Genomic DNA, 21,391 nt, shown 5'->3' on the forward strand with positions numbered 1-21,391 from the left:
TTCTTTCTACCAAAGGACATTTATGTTATTAGCAGTGTTTCAGTTTTATGAACAATGCTGCAGTGAACAGTATTGTAACTGCAACATCTTGCACGTGACTATTTCCCTAGGAGAGATACCTAGAAGATAAATTGCTGGGTTAAAGAATATACGTAGGTTGGGCATGGTAGCTCATGCCAGCAATCCCAGCACTTAGGAAGGCCGAGGTAGGGGGACTGCTTGAGGCCGGGAGTTCGAGACCAGCCTAGATGACATAGCCAGTGACTACCTTTCTCTACAAAAACAAAAAACAAAATATTAAAGCTGGACATGGTGGCATGCTCTTGTAGTCCCAGCTACTTGGGAAGTTGAGGAGGAAGATCACTTGAGCCCACAAGTTTAAGGTTACAGTGAGCTATGACTGCACCACTGCACTCCACCAACAGAGATCCTCTCTTTAAAAAAAGAAAAGAGTGCCGGGCTCGGTGGCTCAGCCTGTAATCCCGCGCCTTTGGGAGGCTGAGGTGAGTGGATTGCCTGAGCCCGCGGGTTCGAGACCCACCTGGGCAACTTGGCGAGCCCTCATCTCTACAATAAATAAAAAATTGGCCGGGCGTGGTAGCACACACCTGTAGTTCCAGCTACTTGGAAGGCTGAAGCGGAAGGATCGCCGGAGCCCAGCAGGTCGAGGCTGCGGTGGCCGGGAGCGGCCACTGCACTCCAGTCTGGGCGACAGAGTGAAACTCCAACTCAAAAACAAAAAACAAAAAAATGAAAATAAAAAATAAAAAAAGAAAAGAGTATATGTAGTTTGTGTTTTGATAGATGCTGACAAGACAACCCCAAAAGCTGGTACCATTACATTTCTACCAGTAGGAAGTGAAAGTAACTCCTCCCGCAATCTTTGCCCACACTAGCTATTATTAATCTTGAAAATTTTTACTGTCTGGTAGTTGAACACTGATATCTTGTTGTTTTAACTTGTATTTCCCTAATTATTAGTGAGATTGAGCAATATCAGTTTTTTTTAGTTCCTCATCTCGGCCCTCAGCAATTGTCGACATTCTCCTTAAAATACCCCCTTTTCTTGGCTTTTGTGATCACCCACACCACTCTTTAGGCTTTGCTTCCATACCTCGGGCCACTCTCAAGCAATTCCAGCCCTGACCCCTCCTCTTTCACCCCACTTTAATTACTAGTGCTGCTCAAGGCTTGTTCGCCACCTCCTCTCTCCTCCTGCAAACTCACGGGTCTCTTGATCTACTTTGTCTCCCTAGACAATCACATTCAAGCCCACTGAGGCCTTAGAAATTTTCAATATACCAATGACTCCCAAATGTTATCTCCACCCTGACTTCTTCTCTTGCTCTAGGCCTGTCTATTCCTCATCTCTACTTGAGTGTCTACAGAACATTCCAAAACTGAACTCAAGAGCTTATTCCTCCTAACTACTCTTTCTCTTCAGGGTTCTCACTCAGTGACTGTCTCCTAAGGACAAGAACCTCTGGTTACCCAACAAGAACCTTAGGAATCATGCTGGATGGTTCCTTCCCCAGGACTGCAGTGGCCAATCCACTCCAAGTCTCATGGGCTCTGTGTCCTAAATATCTCTGGAGAATGTCCATTCCTCTCCATCTTCACTGGCCCCATCTCCCAAGAACTTTTGCAATGACCTCCTAACTGACTTCCCTGAATCTATGCCTGCCCTCGACCACATGTTATCTACAATACAGCCAAAATTATTTTCAAAAACCAAATCTGATCATGTCACTCACCTGTATAAAGATAACACCCGACTGGGCACAATGGCTCACGCCTGTAATCCCAGCACTTTGGGAGGCCAAGACGAGAGAATTGCTCGAGCCCAGAGGTTCGAGACCACCCTGGGCAACGTGGAGAGACCTTGTCTCCATAATAAATCAAGAAAAATTAGCCAGGCATGGTGGCACACACCTGTAGTTCCAACTACTTGGAAGGCTTAGGCAGAGGGATCGCCTGAACCCCGCAGGTCGAGACCGCGGTGGCTATGAGCGTGCCACTGCACTCCAGCCTGGGCAACAGAGTGAGACTCCAATTCAAATAAATAACACCCACAGACTTGTTAAACACAAAATAATTTATAGTTATCAAAAGAAAGAAAGGAAGAAAAAAAAAGGAAGAAATAACTTGAATATTAATTAACAGATTGGCTAAACACACAGTAAACACACTTAACTCCACTTGATGAAACAGTATGAAATTATAAAATATAAGTGTAGTTATAGCAAATATTAAGGATCTGATAAATACTATTATTTAAAAATCTAGAGCAATGGTGTCTAATGTCAGTATAACATGAGCCTCATATATGATTTAAAATCATCTAGTAGTCATGTTAAAAAAAAGTAGTTACTTCACCACATACTAGGTCTAATTCTAAAAAGGTAAGAAATAGGTGAAATTAATTTTCATAATGTATTTTATTTAATCCAATAGATCCAAAATATCATTTAAAAATATAATCAATATAAAAATTATTGTCTATTTTACATTTTTTTCACACTATCTTCAAGCTTGAGTGTGTATTTTATACCTACAGCACATCTCAAATCAGACATTAAGTGTTCATCAAAAATTCATCAAAAATACTCTCTGAAGATTTAGATTTTATGAAATTTACAGTTGAAAAGTAGATTCACATACCTAAACTATTCCAAAATGCTTAAAAGTTCTGCAGTAACTAAACTAGTCAGGTGTGGTGCCATGTGCCTGTGGTTCTGGCTACTTGAAAGACTGAGACAGAGGGATTGCCTGAATCTAGCAGGTTGAGGCTGTGGCGACCATGATCACGCCACTGTACTCCAGTATAGGTGACAAAGTGAGACTCTGACTCAAAAAAAATAAAAATAAAAATAAGTTTTCCAATAATGGAGTCAAACATCAGTTTTTACATTTAAAAAAGTTAATTAAAAATAAAATTCAAAATTTATTTCTTCAGTTGCATTCAAGCACTCATTAGACATACATGTCTGGTGGCTACTGTATTAAAAACAAAGTTCTATAGTAAAGTTAAGATTGAAAGTTCCAGGCCAGGTTCAGTGTCTCATGCCTGTAATCCCAGCACTTTGGGAGGACAAGGCAGAGGATTCTTTGAGCCTGGGAGTTCAAGACCAGACTGGGCAACGTAGCAAGACCTCATCTCTACAAAAATAAAAAAATTAGCTGGGTATGGTGGCACATACCTGTAGTCCCAGCTACTTGACAGGCTGAGTAGGAAGAAGGATCTTCTGAGTCCAGGAGGTCAAGGCTGCGGTGAGCCATGGGCATGCTACTGCACTCCAGCCTGGGCAACAGAGTAAGAACCTCACTCTGAGAAAGAGAGAGAGAGGGAGGGAGGGAGGGAGGGGGGGAAAGAGGGAGGGAGGAAGGGAGAGAGGGAGAGAGAGAAAGAAGTTCTTTAATATATTTATAAACTTTGTAAACTTTATGATTGAAAAGTCCTTCAAAGTATTAAAATATTACAGCCCTGCCTTTCTTAGAAAAATGACAAATATTAGCAAATTGAATCAAGCAATATTTTTAAATAATCATAATCAAATAGGTATATTTAAGAAATGCAAGCATGATCCATTCTGAGCTTTCCTATTGGTATAAAAGATACCATTTACAATCAGCATAAAAAAGAAAATACTTACAAATAAACTTAACGATATACATAAGATGTTTATGAAAAAATGATAAAACCTTGCTAAAGGGCATAAAAGAACACTTGAAAACTGGAGGGGCACACTCAATGATCCTGGAAGAAAAGACTAACTGTTGGTAAAGATGTGAAGTCTTCTAAAATTAATTCATAATTTTAATGTAAGTTCAATCAAAATGCTAAAAGAGGACATTTGCTGGGAGAGGGACTAATTAAACTAATTCTATTGTTTATCTAGAAGAATAAAACAGGTGAAAAATAGTCAATAAAATAATAGAAAAAGAATAACTTGTTCTACGTAATATAAAACTGCAGTGATTAAAAATATCGTGATACCGGAGCTGGGTGTGGTGGTTCATGCCTGTAATTCCAGCACCTTGGGAGGCCGAGGCGGGAGGATTGCTTGAGTCCAGGAGTTTGAGACCAACCTGGATAACACAGGGAGAACTCGATTCTACAAAACAGAAAATTAGCAGGCGTGGTGGCACGTGCCTACAGTCCCAGCGATTCAGGAGGCTGAGGAGAAAGGATCGCCTGATCCCAGGATGTCATGGCTGCAGTGAGCTGTGATCATGCCACTGCCCTCCAGCCTGGGCAACAGTGTGAGACCTTGACTCAAATATTAACAAACAAACAAATTATGTTTAAAGTGTTGGAAATAAATAAAATGAACCAAGAAACAAAAACTTGAAAATTCTGGAAGATGTATTTATATTATATGTATTGATGATACTGGTGAAGATTCTGGTGATCTAGTGATTATCTTTAGGAAGGGATAATGGAGCGCATTTTAAAAGAATCTGAGGGATGGGGGGGATCCTTTGGTGATATGGTACTAAGTCATAAGTCATGGAGAAAGTGATTGACAGGTTACACTATTTTGGCAGACACTACCGGTTACCAGTGAGATGTAAGAATCTACAGGAGCGTTCTGGAAAGATTTCCCTCCCTGATGAAATAAGAGACCTGTAAGATGAAAATAAATTCTTTGTCCTTACCCCCTTCCTTTGCTGTCCTCATCCTTACTAGTTGGAGTGTGGGTATGTAGTATTTGAAGGTATAGCAGCCACTTTGTCTTACAAGGGGAGTCACTGCCAAGACATGAAAAGAGTGATGGCATCTCTGAACCACCAAACCAATCCTGGGACCACCTACCTCTGAATTTCAGGTTAATTAAACAGTTAATATTTTATGGTTTAAGCCTGTTACTTGACATTTTGTTGCCTAGGGCTGATGCAAATATATAAAAATGAAAACTTTCTATGGCAAAAGGTACAATGAGCAAAGCGAGAAAAAATAATTTTAACATATGTGTCAAGGTTAGCAACCTTAATATACAAAGGACTTTTACAAATTGATAAGAAAAGAATACTTTAATAAAATAGGCAAAGAACATAAACAAATAAATCATAAATTAAATTGGACTGACTAATGAAGATATAAAAATATGCTTCAACTTTATCAGTAATCAAAGACTTACAGACTGAAACGAAAATGGACAATTTTTCAGCCATCTTATTGGCAAAGATAAAAAAGAGTGAGAATGGCCAATGGTGGAGATGGTGTGGAAAATCAGTTTATCTCATAATGTTGGTGAAATATAATTGGTCCAGTTTTCTAGAGATCAATTATTAGTATGATCAAATTTTAAAATATGTATCTTGTTTTTCTCAACAATTTTCTTTCTAGGGATTTTTTTCCTAAAGAAGTAATCAGATGTATGATAAAGATTTACATACAATGTGTACAGCAGTAATCCTTATAACAGTGTAAAATTATAAAAATAGTGAAAAATTGGAATATGTTTCCAACAAGAGGTGATTGGTTCATTTATTCAATGGAATGGAATTCAATGTAGCCATCAAGAAGGATGATGTATTTATATTATAAGTATTGATGTGGGAAGATACTTGTGATCTAGTGATTATCTTTAGGAAGAAATTATGAGCGAATCTGTTTCTCTGTATTGGTTGAATATTTTAGGCATTAGAAAAACAAAGTTGATTCTAGTTTAGAAAATAAAATGTTTCCAGAATTATATGCAGTGATGTGAAAAGAAACATGATATATTGCCAAGTTAAAAGTAGAATACAAGTCAGTGTTATAGCAGGTTTATTTTTATAGTGGAACTCTATTTATTTATTTACTTATTTATTTATTTAGAATCAAGGTCTCAATCTGTCACCCAGGCTGGATTGCAGTGGCATGATCACCTCCTGGGCTCAGCTGATCTTTCCACCTCAGTATTCTGAGTAGCTGGGACTACAGGTGTGTGCCACCACACCCTGCCGATTTTTTTTATTTTTATTTTTTGTAGATGAGATTTCTGTATGTTACCCAGGCTGGTCTTAATCTCCTGGGCTCAAGCAGTCTACCTCCCTCGGCCTCCCAAAGTGCTGGGATTATAGGCATGAGCCATGGCACTGGGCCTAATTTTATTGAAAAATATCTATGAAGTTATATACCAGAATATTAACCGTAATTAGCTCTTGTGGGGGATGTGGTGGGAATTTGAATAGTTTTTATTTTATTGGTCATACTTCACTGCTTAAAAAATTAAGGACATCCATATTGCTTCTACAGAAAAAGTTACTCTTAAAAAAACAAAAGAAAGAAGGAAAGAGAAAGAGGGAGGGAAGGAGAGAGGAAGACAAGAAGAGAGGGAGGGAGGGAAGGAAGGAAGGAAAAAAGGAAGGAAGGAAAGAAAGAAGATCAAGCCTAACTTGGACCAAACCCGTTTGAAGAGTGTCTAAGATCCCAAGAAGTTTATAAGATGTGTGTTGATTTGGTGGCATTAAATACAAACCCTGATATTTATTCAACTCTTTGGTCTTTTGTCCTGTCACAGAGGATTTGAGATAACTCCAAACATTTGATAAAACGGAGCATTACAAATAAAGAAAAAATAATCAGGATTAAGGAGAGTAGTGATGTACTAGAGGGACAAAACTGGGAGGAAATGGGGTCATACACACTTAGGAAAGTCGTACTTCCCAGTGAGTTCCCTCCGAGATCACAGTCCTGGGGTCCTCTGCTCAGCCAGTTGGAAACCTGCAACAATTGGGCTTCTGTGCAGTGTGAGCCTAGGAAGAGGGTGATATGTTAGATACATGGGGGGACCCCAAAAACCTGGAACTATCTTTTGGAGGGCAGGCCCTTTGTAGTACACTTGAAATTTGTTCCTCCAGATCAAACAGTCAACCAAAGTTTTTACCTGGAAACTTCAAGAACGTGTGTCACAATTTGCAGAAGAAATGTCCTGAAATGTGGCTAACAGACTGGTTCTTCCACCTTGACAACGCACCTGCCCACACTATGCTGAGTGTTCAACAGTTTTTGACCAAAAACAGCATGATCCCCTGTGCTCCAGCCTCCCTAATCACGCGATCTCACCCCGAGCAACTTATTGTTGTTTCTCTTGAAAAACAGTCCTCAAAGGGAAATGTCTTGCTGATGTAGAAGAGGTGGAACGAAAAATGGCAGAAGCACTAAAAGGCATCAACACTGACGAGTTCAAAAACTGTTTTGAGCAGTGGAGAAAATGTCTCGATAGGCGCATTGCATCAAACGCAGAGTGCTTTGAAAGTGACTAAGTTTAAACATGTAAGAATAAACACACAATTTTTAATAAATAAATTTGGGTATTTTGGGTTTCCTCCTCATACGATGTGGGTCTCTGCCCAGCCCATAATGACCCCTTTCTCCTGCCTCCAGGAGGGAGCTTACAGCATCATAATTGGCTGTGGGGGGAACCTCTGACCTAATCTCTGATCAGATCAGTGTTCCTCCAAGACATTCCAGACTGGGTCTGATTGCTAGCCACAGTCTGGCTGGCCACTTGGACAGCTACCCGGAGCTGAGTGCACCTCTCAGTTGGAACCTTAGAGCTGACTTCCATTTTGTGAGACTCCTAGTGCATTAAGAAATAAAGAAACACGATTACGAAAGTGTGATAGTATATTTTTAATGTTTATATTGAACAAATTAATGCTTTGAGCACCAAAAAATACAATGCCACAAAAATGTTCTGTTCACAAGATAATTACAGGATTTATTAAAAATATTAATTCATAGTACACTCTGGGAGGCATGGTGCAGAGCCAAGAGGTCTGTGCCAACCTCCTGCTCCCCTCCAGTCATGGACCCCCGAGGTCAGGAACTCTAGGGAGACCTGAGGAGGAAACCCCAGTGTGGCTGGCTATGGGCAAACAAGGGGAGTCCCTCTGAAGCCCACTGCCCCAGCCCCATCACATACCCCGATATCCCTCCAACGAGGTTGGTTCCTCATTCACTAATTCCATGGACATGGATTTCTAACACTGGCAAGCAAAAAACTTAGCCTGAAAGAGCTTGCAGTCTGTTTTCCATGGGAGGTATGTTTTTCCACTTGTGACCAGTTTTCCTTCCAGGGAGAAAGGAGATTTTCACCTTCCATGGCCCTAGTCTGCAGTGAATTCATGCATATTCTCCCAAGCCGGAGGAGGATTGTTTCAAAGATGCTGAGTGGCAGGGGAAAGAATGTCACCTCAACATCCCTCTGCCACGCCGGGAGAGGTTTGTCTGAGTCTCAAGGACGTAGTAGTTTCGGACAAGGGCAGGCCTGGCTGCCTCGCTGTGAGCTGGAGTTGTCTTCTTGGCGCTGGAGAGTGTCTGGAGTCTTGGGGTCCTCCTTCAAAGTCTCTCCTAGAGTGGGTTTGTCTCAAAACTGGCTTCTAGGTGAGAGAAAGAAGGGGAGGTGAGGTATTCATCCTCTAAGTGGTTTCTTGACTCTCCTGCTCCCTGGAAAAATAAAACAGTAGTAGCTGGTTACGCTTAGTGTTGTCATTTCTTTGTGGTTCCCACGGTGGCTAGAGTGAGGCTGAAATAAAGTAGACATGTCGTAGCTGTCTATGGTCCCCTTTGTTGCCAGCAACACGAAACCTTCGCCCTCTGTTTTTCACTCAGGTGGCTTCAGGACATTGTTCTGGGGCTCTCTTCCTCTCCTATCGCTAACCTGGATTCATTCACTCAACAAATATTTTCTGAGCACCTACTTTGTGTGAAACTTATTCTAGGTACTAGGTCTCCAGGGGTGATGAACAAGACAGACATGACTTCTTCTCTCTTGGCACTTAGATCTTTCCATCTCCCCCCAAAATATATAAAATAAAACCACAGACACTCGAGAGTGAATTGGGTCTCATTTCTCCTGATCCACTACAGATCACCAAGCACATCATTTCAGAAAGAGGGAGAGACAAAGACAGAAAACAAGAGCGAGATAGCGAGAGAGACTGACTAGAGCGAAAACTCGAAAACTGCTAGTTTAGTGGTAGTCTCCCAGAACAAGGGGCTCATTTTGGTGATCCCTTGGTCAAAAATTCCATGTCCCCCAATCAGCATGCGCGCACGTGCGCGCGCGCACACACACACACACACACACACACACACACACACGTTCCTTGCACCGTTTACATTCATAACATGTACAGCTGGAGAGCAGTGAAGTCCGCCTCCCACATTATACAGAACAGATTGGCAGCTGGGACTGAAGGCAATAGAAATAAGCTATTGATCAAGGGTTGGGAAAGTAACAGCCACTGGAATCCTATGATGCTTGCGAGCTGAGGACCGCAGTAAAGTGCTACACAAATGCAATAACATTTATAACCCGAGGGCAAGTACTTTGTACATGAAAATAAAAAGCTGATCCTCTGCTTAATTCTTTCCCCCTTCTTGGGCTGGGCTGGCCTTGGAACAAGTGCAAGGACAGGAGTCTAAGCAGAGTCACCCTGGCTACTCTCTGGGTAAGTGACACCAGGTCCCTCTTCCCCATGTCAGTGCCTTCCAGGGGTCTAGGGAGTAACCTGCACATTTTAAACTTCTCTGGGAGAAGCAGGGAAGCAGCCACGTCTTACCACCCTGAGGCCCCAAATAATGTCTCAGCCCCGTGGGTCTTGTGTGGTTTGCTTTGTAGATGCTGCCTGGTCCTGTTGGGAGCTGAACTTTTCACTTGTATGGATGCTGGAAGTCACGCTTTAGTGCTTCATCCTGTGACATTTGTAAAGAGGAGAAGTCCTATTTTAGGGAAAAGTAAATGGAAAAGAGAGAGAACTCTGGGGGCACTACGAAATAGTAATGCACTATCATGGCAGGAATGGAGCAAGCTGGCTTTTCTCTCAAAAGTCACCAGACCAGCACTTCCTAGCAAGTGTTCCCAGGGACACCAATCATGTAAGATATGTTATAAAAATGGGGTTATAGAATTAAAATAAGTTGGGAAAGGCTTCCTCTTAGAGATTCCTATTGCATCTTTGCAAGTTAAAGGTTCTGAGAAGTACTGCAGTCAAGAAGCAGTTGAACTTGGCCTGACAGTCTCTCTCAGATTTACTTGACTGTCAAACTGTCCCCTCCCTTAAAACTTCTTTCATCTCTTCTCTTTTTTATTACCCAGTGTCTATCAACAACATACTTTGGGAGATGCTACCAAAGTGCTTAGAGAAATAGTTGATATTTTGCCCGACATGTATTGTGTGCCTTCTGGTGCAAGACACTTTACATGGATTATTTCCATTTCACATTCTATCCCATCCCTATTTCAGAGATAAGAAAAACAAGGCAGAGCATGGATAAGCCATTTTTCTAAGACCCCTCAACTAAGCAGTAACTTAGTGAAGATTCTAACCCAAGCCTTTCAGGCTCCAAAACCCATATTTTCCATCATACTTGTGTCTTCCTATGTAGAATGGAGACGACTTTTTGGGAAAGAGGTGAGTTATTCTTCTTTGGAGACTCTTGCCTCAGGATTCATCCATTCTTCTCCAAGCCTTGCCCAGTTCATCTCGGCCTAGCGCTGACCCATCTTTCTTCCCTGAGGCTCATGGGAATTCCCATTAGAAAGCAGAAACTGACTCTAAGTAGCCGTGGGCAGGAATCCCAGTTTTGCCGTTTACCATTTCTGTGACCTTCGACGATTTACTTTACCCCTCTGTACCTCAGTTTTCTTATCTATAAAATTTTAAATATGTATAAAACATCTGGTGCAGAATGCTTAGTAAATGGCAGTTGTTGTTCTTACTGTTAATGATTAACAGTAAGTCTTCATAGGAAAAAAAAATACTCATTAGGAACATTTTAGGGACCCTGCTTTAAATCCGCCAACTATCCTGGTGTGATAAGATACAGACATTTAAAGATGAAAAACTGAAGCCTGTTAAGGTCAGTGACTTTTTCTTTTTTCCTTTTTTTTTTGAGTTGGAGTCTCACTGTCACCTAGGCTGGAGGGCAATGGCATACTCATGGCCGCCGCAGCCTCGAACTGCTGGACTCAGGTGATCCTTTTACCTCAGCCTTCCAAGGAGCTGGAAATACAGGTGCGTGCTACCATGCCTGGCTAATTTTTTGATTTATTGTAGAGACGAGAGCTCCTCAAGTTACCCAGACTGGTCTTGAACCCCTGGTCTCAGGCAATCCTCTCACCTTGGTCTCCCAAAGTGCTGGGATTACAGGCTTGAGCCACCGTGCCCAGCCCAGCAGCTAGCTAACAGCAGAACTGAGACTTGGACTCCCAGTTCATAGAAATTTAAGATACTCTGATGTGTCAAAAAGCTAAATGCACCTGAGAAGGCAGATAAATTGAGATTTAAGGCTTTGGGAGCTATTTCCAACTGAAATACCATCAATGACGAGGAGACAATTTATCTGAAATTGTAAGTCTGACAAAATAAAAAAATGAAAACTTTAACAATAAACTATTAGATTTAAACACACCTTATATTGGAGAGATCATTTTTGACTATCAGAAACAGGCCACACTTGCAAACTGTCGTATTTTGTTTGCTTGCTTTTTCTGGTTATTCACAATTACTCAGGCCCAACATTTTTCTTTAAAACAACATTTTTGAAAACTGACAAGTTCCAGTACCATGAACATAAAACTTGTGTGTTAATGTGGTCATAGTGTCAGTTGGTTTTGCTCTGCGATTTTTTGGGTTTTGCCCAAGTTGCTGAGGCGAGCACACTCCAGGGTAAAATGAGGTGTCTTGAGGCACAGCTAGTCACAAAGCTTGGGTTTGAGCATTTCCACTTGGCGTGGATCCCATCAACCCACTGACGTTTAGCAAAGGAAATATCATATTCATCCAGATTGAAACTGGAATGAGGTTTTCTTTTCTATTAGATGAACAGCGACAATACAATGTACTTGGAAAAATAATAGGTTTGTGCTTATGCTAATTGAGGAACTAGTATTAAAATAAAGTGTTTGTGGCTCTGAAACTCATAACACCTGCACCTTCGGGGAGTCAAAATCCCCAAGTGGCTATTTGAAAATGTGTCTTTTTTTTTTTTTTAATCCTCACTCTCAGTAGGTTAGGAGAACACAATGTTATTTCAGGTCCCTACTTCTCTGCATCATCTCCATCTCTACCAGTGCAATTCTTAGCCCGAAGCCCCCAACCCACTATTACTTTTAGTCTTTTTAAAAAATTTTTCTTTTTCTTTTATTTTTTTTTTTTAGAGATAAGGTCTCGCCATGTTGCCCAGGCTGGTCTTGAACCCTTGGGCTCAGGCAGTCCTCTCACCTTGGCCTCCCAAAGTGCTGGGATTATAGGCATGAGCCACCACATCCAGCCCGATTACCCTTAGTTTTGTCCACCAATCCAGACGCTGGGATGGTAAGTTATTTTAAATTAAAATTTACTGTGGCTCAGCCTGTAATCCCGCACCTTGGGAGGCTGAGGTGAGTGGACTGCCTGAACCCGCGGGTTCGAGACCTGCCTGGGCAACTTGGGGAGACCGCATCTCTACAATAAATCAAAATTAACCGGGCATGGTAGCGCACGCCTGTAATTCCAGCTACTCGGAAGGCTGAGGCGGAAGGATCGCCGGAGCCCAGCAGGTCGAGGCTGCGGTGGCCAGGAGGGCCACTGCACTCCAGTCTGGGCGACAGAGTGAGACTCCAACTCAAAAAAAAAAAAAATTAGAATTTAAATGTAATCAATTCCTCTTTTCACTTATAGCATCAGTTCTTGGTAAGCTCAATCATTTGCAACTTCTACCATATCAGTTGTCCATAAGCAAGGGGAGGGAAACGGGTGGTGTGACTTGTCCATTTTACAGATGGGGACAATGTGGACTGCACCCCTCCCATCTCATCAATATCACAGTGCTGAAGAGATTTGAATTATTTTCATAATGAAGTGTAAAACACAAATGATTGGTCTTTCCTAGCCCTGGGATAATATGGCTTTCATCAAAGAAGGATATATCTACAGAAATGATGCTTTGGGTTCTGAGGGCCTTGACAACATGTATTTTATTTATTTATTTATTTATTTGAGATGGAGCCTCACTCTGTCACCCAGGTTGGAATGCAGTGGCACACTCATGGCCACCGCAGCCTCGACCTGCTGGGGTGAGGCAATCCTTCTGCTTCAGCCTTCCAAGTAGCTGGAACTGCAGGTGTGCACCACCACGCCCGGCTAATTTTTCTTGATTTATTGTAGAGACGAGGTCTCTCCAAGTTGCCCAGGCTGGTCTCCATCCCCTAGGCTCAGGCAGTCCTCTTGCCTCTGCCTCCCAAAGTGCTGGGATTACAGGCATGAGCCATTGCACCTGGCGACACGTATTATTTAAATAGTTCTCTTAACATTGCAACCTGTGCAGAAAATGATATCCCATTTTGGAGATGAAGAAAATGAAACTGAAAAGAGAGTAAGTTGCTGGACTTAAAATGAGGAAATAAAGTTTAGCCCTTCTACTTCTCCATGGCCACTTTTTTGGAGTGAGGTTCTCTATGTGTTCTAGATTTGATGCACATGGCTGGTTGGTTTAACACGAATGGGTGTCAGGTTCATTCAAAGGGCATGACCTCAGTATGCAAATTATTCAGCAGTGAGGTTGATGTGATTACTTATAGGTCATAAATCAGTTATAAACTCAGAAATATGAGAATAGTTGCCTAAACAGAGAGGCAATCTTTACCTATCCCAGGCTTAGTTTAAATATGCAGGGCTGAAACTGGGCAAAATTTCACATCTGACACCCTTAGCATTGGACTTGGGAGAAGCGGATTGGATAGGTGCATTAATTATCGCAAGGCATCAGGGCTGAGTCTAGGTATGACAAAATAGAGTTCTATCTTGGGCAAGTTCCAAACTATTGGTAATGGCTGCATGATGCACTGTGTTGAGAAGGATTCTGAGGCCAAGTTTAGGCCCTGGGAAACCCACAAACCACAGATTTGCCATTCCTGGCTTGGTTATTTTATACCCTTTATCCATCAGCAAGAGATGTTTCATGAAAGTGAGAACACTGGTCACATTTAGTCACCATAATTGTCCTGCTGAATCTTATAGGCTGATACAGCTTCTGCCACCAATCAAGAAAAGAGAAACCAAATGGCCTCCTTTCAAAGATCCTTAGAGCAATGATAAGTCATTTTTCCAAGATTAAGAGAATGAAAAAGAAATGAGGGACTCAGTGCAAAAGGTCCAGTTGCAGCAAATCAGGTTGCTGGCTGGCTTTGGGGGAACTCCTTGTTGCTGTCATCAGAAGGGAGATATTTCTCTGCCATGTCAAGGTTCTGACACCCAGTCTGCCCCATTTTTCCGTAGTACTGTAGTATCTCTCTCATTCAGTATTCAAGTTGATTCAAGTGCACACTTACATCTTATTTCAGCGCGAGGGAATGCCTGGCCTAAAGATACACATTTGAGGCCATTCATAAGCTATAAGGTGCGCTGATGCTTGGCCTTGCACACAGCCCTAAACGAGTTCCCCTCCTTTATGCACAGGCCTTTCAAGACTCTGACCCCTGGGATTATGATTTCTGTGGCTGCTGCTTCTCTCGTTCCTCTCTCTAGACCCACATCAAGCAAACAATCACTCTTAGACCTTACTCTGGTCTCTAAAAAAATCAGGTCATGTCCTGTTTGGATGCTAGGCACACCCCTGTGGCTTTCTGTTCAGAATGGCACTGTCTTCACAGCTATTTGGCTCATCACCCCACCTGCCACCTCCAGATACCCTGCTTTCTCTCATGCTGTAGCCTTTACCAATCCTCCTTGCTGGTGTGAGTCCTGGGGCTCTATGGTAGCACCCCTCAGCCATTCTAATCCAGTTCCCCTTCTGTACACAATTTCCTTATTTTCTAAAAGAATTCTTGAGATCTCCATAACTCCCTTCCTATTGTCCCTTGGGGCATCATCCCAAGTGGATAATGATTTGCTTTCATTGAGAGCTTATGTGTCAGACTCACCCAAACCTTTACAAGTGTTATTTAATCCAAACAACAATTCTATTATTCTCTCCATTTAACAAATGAGAAGACCGAGGCATTAGAAGTAAACTGCCCAAGACCATATATCAAGCGGTAGATGGTGAGATGACTTTGGCAAACTGATTCCAGTTTATCATTTTGCAATGTCTTCATTTGATAATTCAAAATCACATTTGCGTGTCAAAGGTAGATGCTATCTTGTCTGGGAAATCTCCACTGTCATTGCCTTCTTTCAAATTCACGTGATCCCCTTTTAACCTCCCTAATGATAAAATGTCTGTTTATTACAGAATTCTCTTGCCTTCAGAAATACTTATCAATAGGTGTGTTCACTTTGTGAAAATGTATCAAAAGGTACACTTGAGGTCAGTTCACTTCTCTTTAAGAATGTTATACTTCAGTTTAAAAGTTTATGTAAAAGATACTCTCAGATTCCTTTTTTATGTTTTAACTTAGAAAATATCACTTGTACCCTATTTTAGGACTGCAATGCAATTTGCTAATGTTTGGGGGGAAGGTGAATTTTGCAATAACACCTAGGCATATTTAAATGTCTAGGACTGGACAAACTTTGTGCTAGCTGGATACACTATGCCTGACCCCATGTGCTTTATGTGATACAGAGGTTGTAAAAAACTTATTAGAACATTATTTCAGTGAGGGAAAAACCTTATGTTCTTGTAACAAACCTGTGCTCTAACCATTTCACTTGGAAGACAGAAGGTTGCATGCTACAGTTTAATGCTGCTTTCACTTGGTTAGAATTTGGGATGTAACATATTTAAAAGTTTCATTCATATAGGTGTACTAATGAGTTTTTCAGGTTTCCAGGTTTCAATGATCTCAGAAAAAGAAATAACAATGAAATGATACATAGTGTGCAATGTGACATAATTTACTGAAGGACCAAAATAATAATCTTTACGCAGCACGTATGACACACATTATCTCACGTAGCCTCCATAAAAACTCTGTAAAGTCATATGTCATATAATTACTTCTACATTTTGCACATAAGGAAACTGTGGCTTACAATAGGGCATCATCTGTCCAGGGTCAAGCCAAAAAAGCCAAAACTGATTCCAGTTTTCTTACTTTCTCAAGAATAAGCCCTGCTACTGCTCATGAACAGCTTGGACCTTTATAATTATCCAGTGGGTTAAGTGTTATCATTCTCCCCATTTTGGACAAGGAAATAGCCCAGAGAGAAAAGTATTTAGTTGGACATTTGCAGAGCCCAGGCCCAAGCTCACGTTCTTAGACTCCAAATCTGGGAACAACTTACACTAGATAACACTATTCATTGCTCAGGCCCACAATATAATTTATTTATGTTGATAACAGTTATCAAAGATTAGATATCAAAGGTGGAAATAACAAGGTGCTAAAACTCTTTCAAATTCTCCGTCTTGGAAAATCTCCCTGTGATACTTTTAGCAGTTCGGCAGCTTTAAGGCAGACATTTCTCTAGCTCTAACTGCAGCAGCCATTTTAGTTTTTAACAACAGGTCCAGCCCAGGCCCCCTGATCTGCATCGGTTACTTTTGGAAAAGAAATCAGGATCTACTCCTTGGAGGGCAGAGTCATACAGATGCACACACCCATCTATCCATGGTGTTTGGGCTAGTTCTGCGGTTCTCAGCCACCCCCTCCCACAACCCCAACCTCAGTGCAGTTTTATATTCCTGACCCCACTCCACCCTCACCCCATACACACGGGGGATATTTGGCAGTGTCTGGAGATGTTTTTTGCTGTCACAACTGTGGGGTAGCTGCTACTGGCATCAAGTGGGTACAGGCCAAGGATGTGCTAAATGCCCTACAGTGCCCCCTACCACAAAAAATTTATCTGGCCAAAATGTCAATAGCGGTGAGGTTGAGAAGCCCTGTCTAGTTAATTCTACTAAACGCACACAAAACTGAAATTATTTAGGATTAAATTGACCTTGGGGATTATGGCAAAGTGATAAAATGGAAGGTATTCATTCATCAATATTTATTTATTTACAAGTTATACCCGACCCATTTCCAATTGTGATTTTGGCCTCCTATGAATGCACACACAAGGCAGTTAAAGCAAAGATTCTCAAAAAGATCAGAAACCACGGAGACAGTGGGGAGAAAGAAAGTACATTCAACTTCTGCTAGTCACTGGGGATTTTCTGTCATAATTCTTTAAAAATCATAATGATATATCTCCTCTACTTATTTAAGCACTTTGTTGGTACAAGCTAGGTTTTCATATATTCCAGCCCAATAAGAATTAGAAAAGAAGGTCTGATGAATTTCAATATTTACCTCCCTGCTTCGATGAAAAAGTATAACCCTCAGGATTTCAGATACAGTTGAAGTCTTCTTTAGGCTGACCTTTTAAGAGATAATGGGGTTACTTTTCAGCCTGGAGCAAAAAAAAAAAAAGGATAGTGGTTGAATGAAGAGGGAGAGGGGCCAGGCTGGATGAGAAAATTGTCAATTAGTCCTTTGGTGGGGGGTTGGGGTTCATTACTTTGAAGTACTGTCAAATTCCAGAATATCAGAGATAATCATATGCAAGTACAAACATCCTTTTTTTTTGAGTTGGAGTCTCACTCTGTCATCCAGGCTGGAGTGCAGTGGCACGCTCACAGCCACTGCAGCCCCAACCTACTGGGCTCAGATGATCCTTCTGCCTCAGCCTTTCAGAAGAAGCTGGAACCACAGGAGCATGCCACCATACTTGGTTAGTTTTTTTGATTTATTGTGGAGATGAGGTCTTGCCAAGTTGCCCAGGCTAGTCTCGAATCCCTGGGCTCGGGCAATCCTCTCACTCTGACTCCCAAAGTGCTAAGATTACAGGTGTGAGCCTGTATCAAAAATACTTTAATATCCATGGGTATGGGTGTGTTCTGTGATACTACAAAACTGTAAAATAAGAAAATTTTGAAGAATTTCTTTATTCATTCTCTATTATAAAGCATATAAAACCATTGTATAATATTATAATGCATAATGCCTGTTATATGTGTTCCACATTTATAGTGTCTCTGCATTAGACAGACAGTCTTTAGAGGGAGTTAGCTGTTTTATTATTTTTAATGACATTTTACATTATCCAACAAAATCCCAATATTTAGTAAATACTTTTGATTGGACAAAGGTTATTTAAATTCCTACCTCCTATCTTACACACACACATATATATAGGTGTGTGTATATATATATATAGTATGTATGTGTGTATATATAGGTGTATATATATGTGTATATATATATGTATATAATAATGTATGTACATATATATATTACATATATATTTATTACATTTATCGTATTACATATATATATATAAATATATAATATTTATATATATAAATGTAATACGGCAAACGTAAAAAAAACAGAAACCGTAAAAATACAAGAAGAAAATTATAAGTTTTCTTCTATTCTTGAAATTTGGATGACCTCTTGGAGCATGGAAAAGAAGTTAGAAATATATATGAAAACTGATATATTTGACTACTTTTACAAAAATTAAAAACTGCAGATCTGATATTCGGTGACATTCAAAATTTGAGTTTTGCCTTTGTTCCACAAGGTTTTGATGGCAATTAAATGGTTTGGGTGGACAGGAGAGCAAATTCTAAGTTATTGTGCACCTGCTATTATTATGTCATTCATGCCTAAACTTTGAATGATGTCCCTCAAAGCAGGCTTTGATGGTAAACTCTCGATTTTCAACTTATTTCCGGGATTTTCACTAACATACCAATTGTTATCTTTTTCTTCCTTTAGCACTATGCCATTTAGCCCTACAACAACCCCCCCAAGGTATTTTCTTTATTTTATATATAAGAAACACCAGAGTTCAGTAAGCCTAGGTGCTTTGTCTAAGACCACATAACCAGTGTGTGGTCTACCAAGTAGTCTGTGTCAGGCACACAGAGATGCTGAGAGCTTGAGAAAGACCCACCAGAATGGACCACAATACCAACCTCACAACCTTCAATCAAACCAAGACTCCCTGAACCCTACATGCCACATCTTCACTGTCAACATATTGGGATGCCACCTATCACCTTCTCCAGTTAACTCAGAAAATGAATTTGAGGCCACAGGGAAAGATGTTCTGCAGCTCTACGTGCCAGGCACTGTGCTAAACACTTTACATGAGTTATCTCATTCAATCTCCTCCATAGCTCTACAAAGTAGGTATTAATAGCTGCATCTTACAAGATGGGAAAACTGAGGATCTGAGAGTTAAGTAACTTGCCCAAAGTGCCTTAACTGAAAATGAGTGATATTTAAATATCAGAATCTGGGTCTGCATGGCTCCACTCCTGTTTACTATCTTAGGGTAAGGAAGAGTATATAATAGAATATGTAGGAATCACAAGCTCGAGTATTCTTTTCCATAAAGTTTGGCAGTTATAGGACTGTTAGACACTCCTATATTCAGTGAAAAATATTTTAATTGAAGTATAAACATCTGGAAGACAACTTTGCATGACATTGATTTTTGATTACTGCACACACATCTTAATAACCAAGCACCCTCTTATACAAGTTCAGTGGTTAGTCAACATTAGTCCTTTATAGCAGTGATCAGCAATGACAGTCCACCAATCCAAGCCTGCCCACTGCCTGGTTTAGTGGAGCCCACAAACTAAGAATGTTTTTTAAAATATATTTTTTTAATAATTGAAAAAAATCAAAAGAATATTTCATGACACATGAAACGTACATGAAATTCAGATGTCAAGGCCCATAAACATTTTATTAGAAGATAGCCGGGTTCATTTGTTTACATTCATTTACATGGATACTTTTGTGTTACAATAGCATAGCGTTGAGAAGCTGTGACAGAGACTGTACGATGTGCAAAATGTACAGTTTTTACTACCTGGGCTTTTATAGAAAAAGTTTGCTGACCTCTGTTCTATAGCATTTATCCAACTCGAGCCTCTGAATATTTGTCTGTGAAATTCTGAAAAAAATTTAACTTTTTTCCAGAAAGAATGCTAACGCTTTCTTCCTTTAAAAATATGTTGACAGCCTGGGATGGTCTGAAATGATACCATTAGATTATGGTTCCAGTGACTAGTGGTCCAGCTTGAAAGCCCCCTCCCTTCCTCATTTTAAATACGTTAGAGTTATCTCTAGATGGTAAAACTGGGTCTTACTACCCAACCTGTCCTTCCATTATTCATCTTGACTGTGTTATGGGTTTAGTTTCACAACATTATGAGTTCATCCAGGCTTCTTGAATCATTTATAGGAATTTTCATTTTTGCTCTCAAACTCTTACACTTTCACTGCTGTGAATTTTTTTTAACATAAAGCTCAGACTACTAAATGGCCTACACATGTACAATAAAGTCCATACTTTATTTTCAAAAAAGTCAGAATTTCTGAAAATTGCTTTTTCTTGAGAAGCTAAACTTAAATTTGCAGGAGTAAGGAAATACCTTCATATCCGATGATCTCAAAGCACCTTTGGCGAATATACATAACAAGGTAAAGAGTGTCTATTTTTAAATAACTATTTCTTGGAGGAAATATTATTTAACGGAAAAGATGTGAGGAGTAACAAATAAAGTCCAAGGCTATTCCTGGTTCTGCGAATGACTCACTTTGACTTTGGGCAAATCATTTCACCACTGTTGCTCTTTATCTGCAAAAACTGGACTTCATGCCTATGGGAGTTGCATGGCTAATCAATGCCTGGAAAATGCGTAGTGGCAGACGCTGCAAAAGTGCTGAGCCTTAAAAACAAAACCACCCCCACCCCCCCATTTGTATTCAGTTGAGGTTGGGGTTTATTGTTATTTAACATTCGAAGGCCGACACTATATTAAGTCAAACGTGCTGCACAGAACAGATAATATCACTGACCAGTAGGGTTTTTTTTTTTTTTTAAATCTAGGATTTTTGACTTTTAAAAAATTTATTGTGGTCGGAGGTTATTTTAGAATCCAGCAGCACATCCACACAAAACCGTGAAGCTTTAAGTTGAAAACTATCGATTAAAAAATCTCCATAAACCCCCTCCAAAAAAAAAAAAAAAAAAAAAAAAAAAAAAAAAGGCCCTCCCCCACCCCGCCAAGAAATCTCTCAAAACAAGAATTCTCCTGATTTTTTTTTTCTTTCTCCCCTTTCCCCTCCCTGCAGTTCTCCATGTTCCAGTCCTCGGAGGTGGAATAGGCATAAAATACTTTCACTAATAAAATATGACAAACCGCCGGATTCTACGTGGCCGATTCCCCGCGACTGCCCTGCTACACAAAGCAGAAAAGTAAATGCCATCATCCCCCTTAGAACAAAAGAACTTAGGAATAAAAAACATGGAGAGGGGGGCGAGAGCGGCAATAAATAAAGGTGAGCGACGGACCCCGTCCCCCGCCCCTCCCCGCAGCGAGTGTGGGGCCAAGTGCGGCTAATAAAGTGGTTCAAGGGTAGTTATTTGGCCAGGGGGCGGGGTGGCGAGGGGGGAG

This window comes from Carlito syrichta, unplaced genomic scaffold (genome assembly GCF_000164805.1).
Source record: "Carlito syrichta isolate Samal-C Ts95f unplaced genomic scaffold, Tarsius_syrichta-2.0.1 Scaffold305249, whole genome shotgun sequence".
In the NCBI taxonomy this organism is placed as follows: domain Eukaryota; kingdom Metazoa; phylum Chordata; class Mammalia; order Primates; family Tarsiidae; genus Carlito; species Carlito syrichta.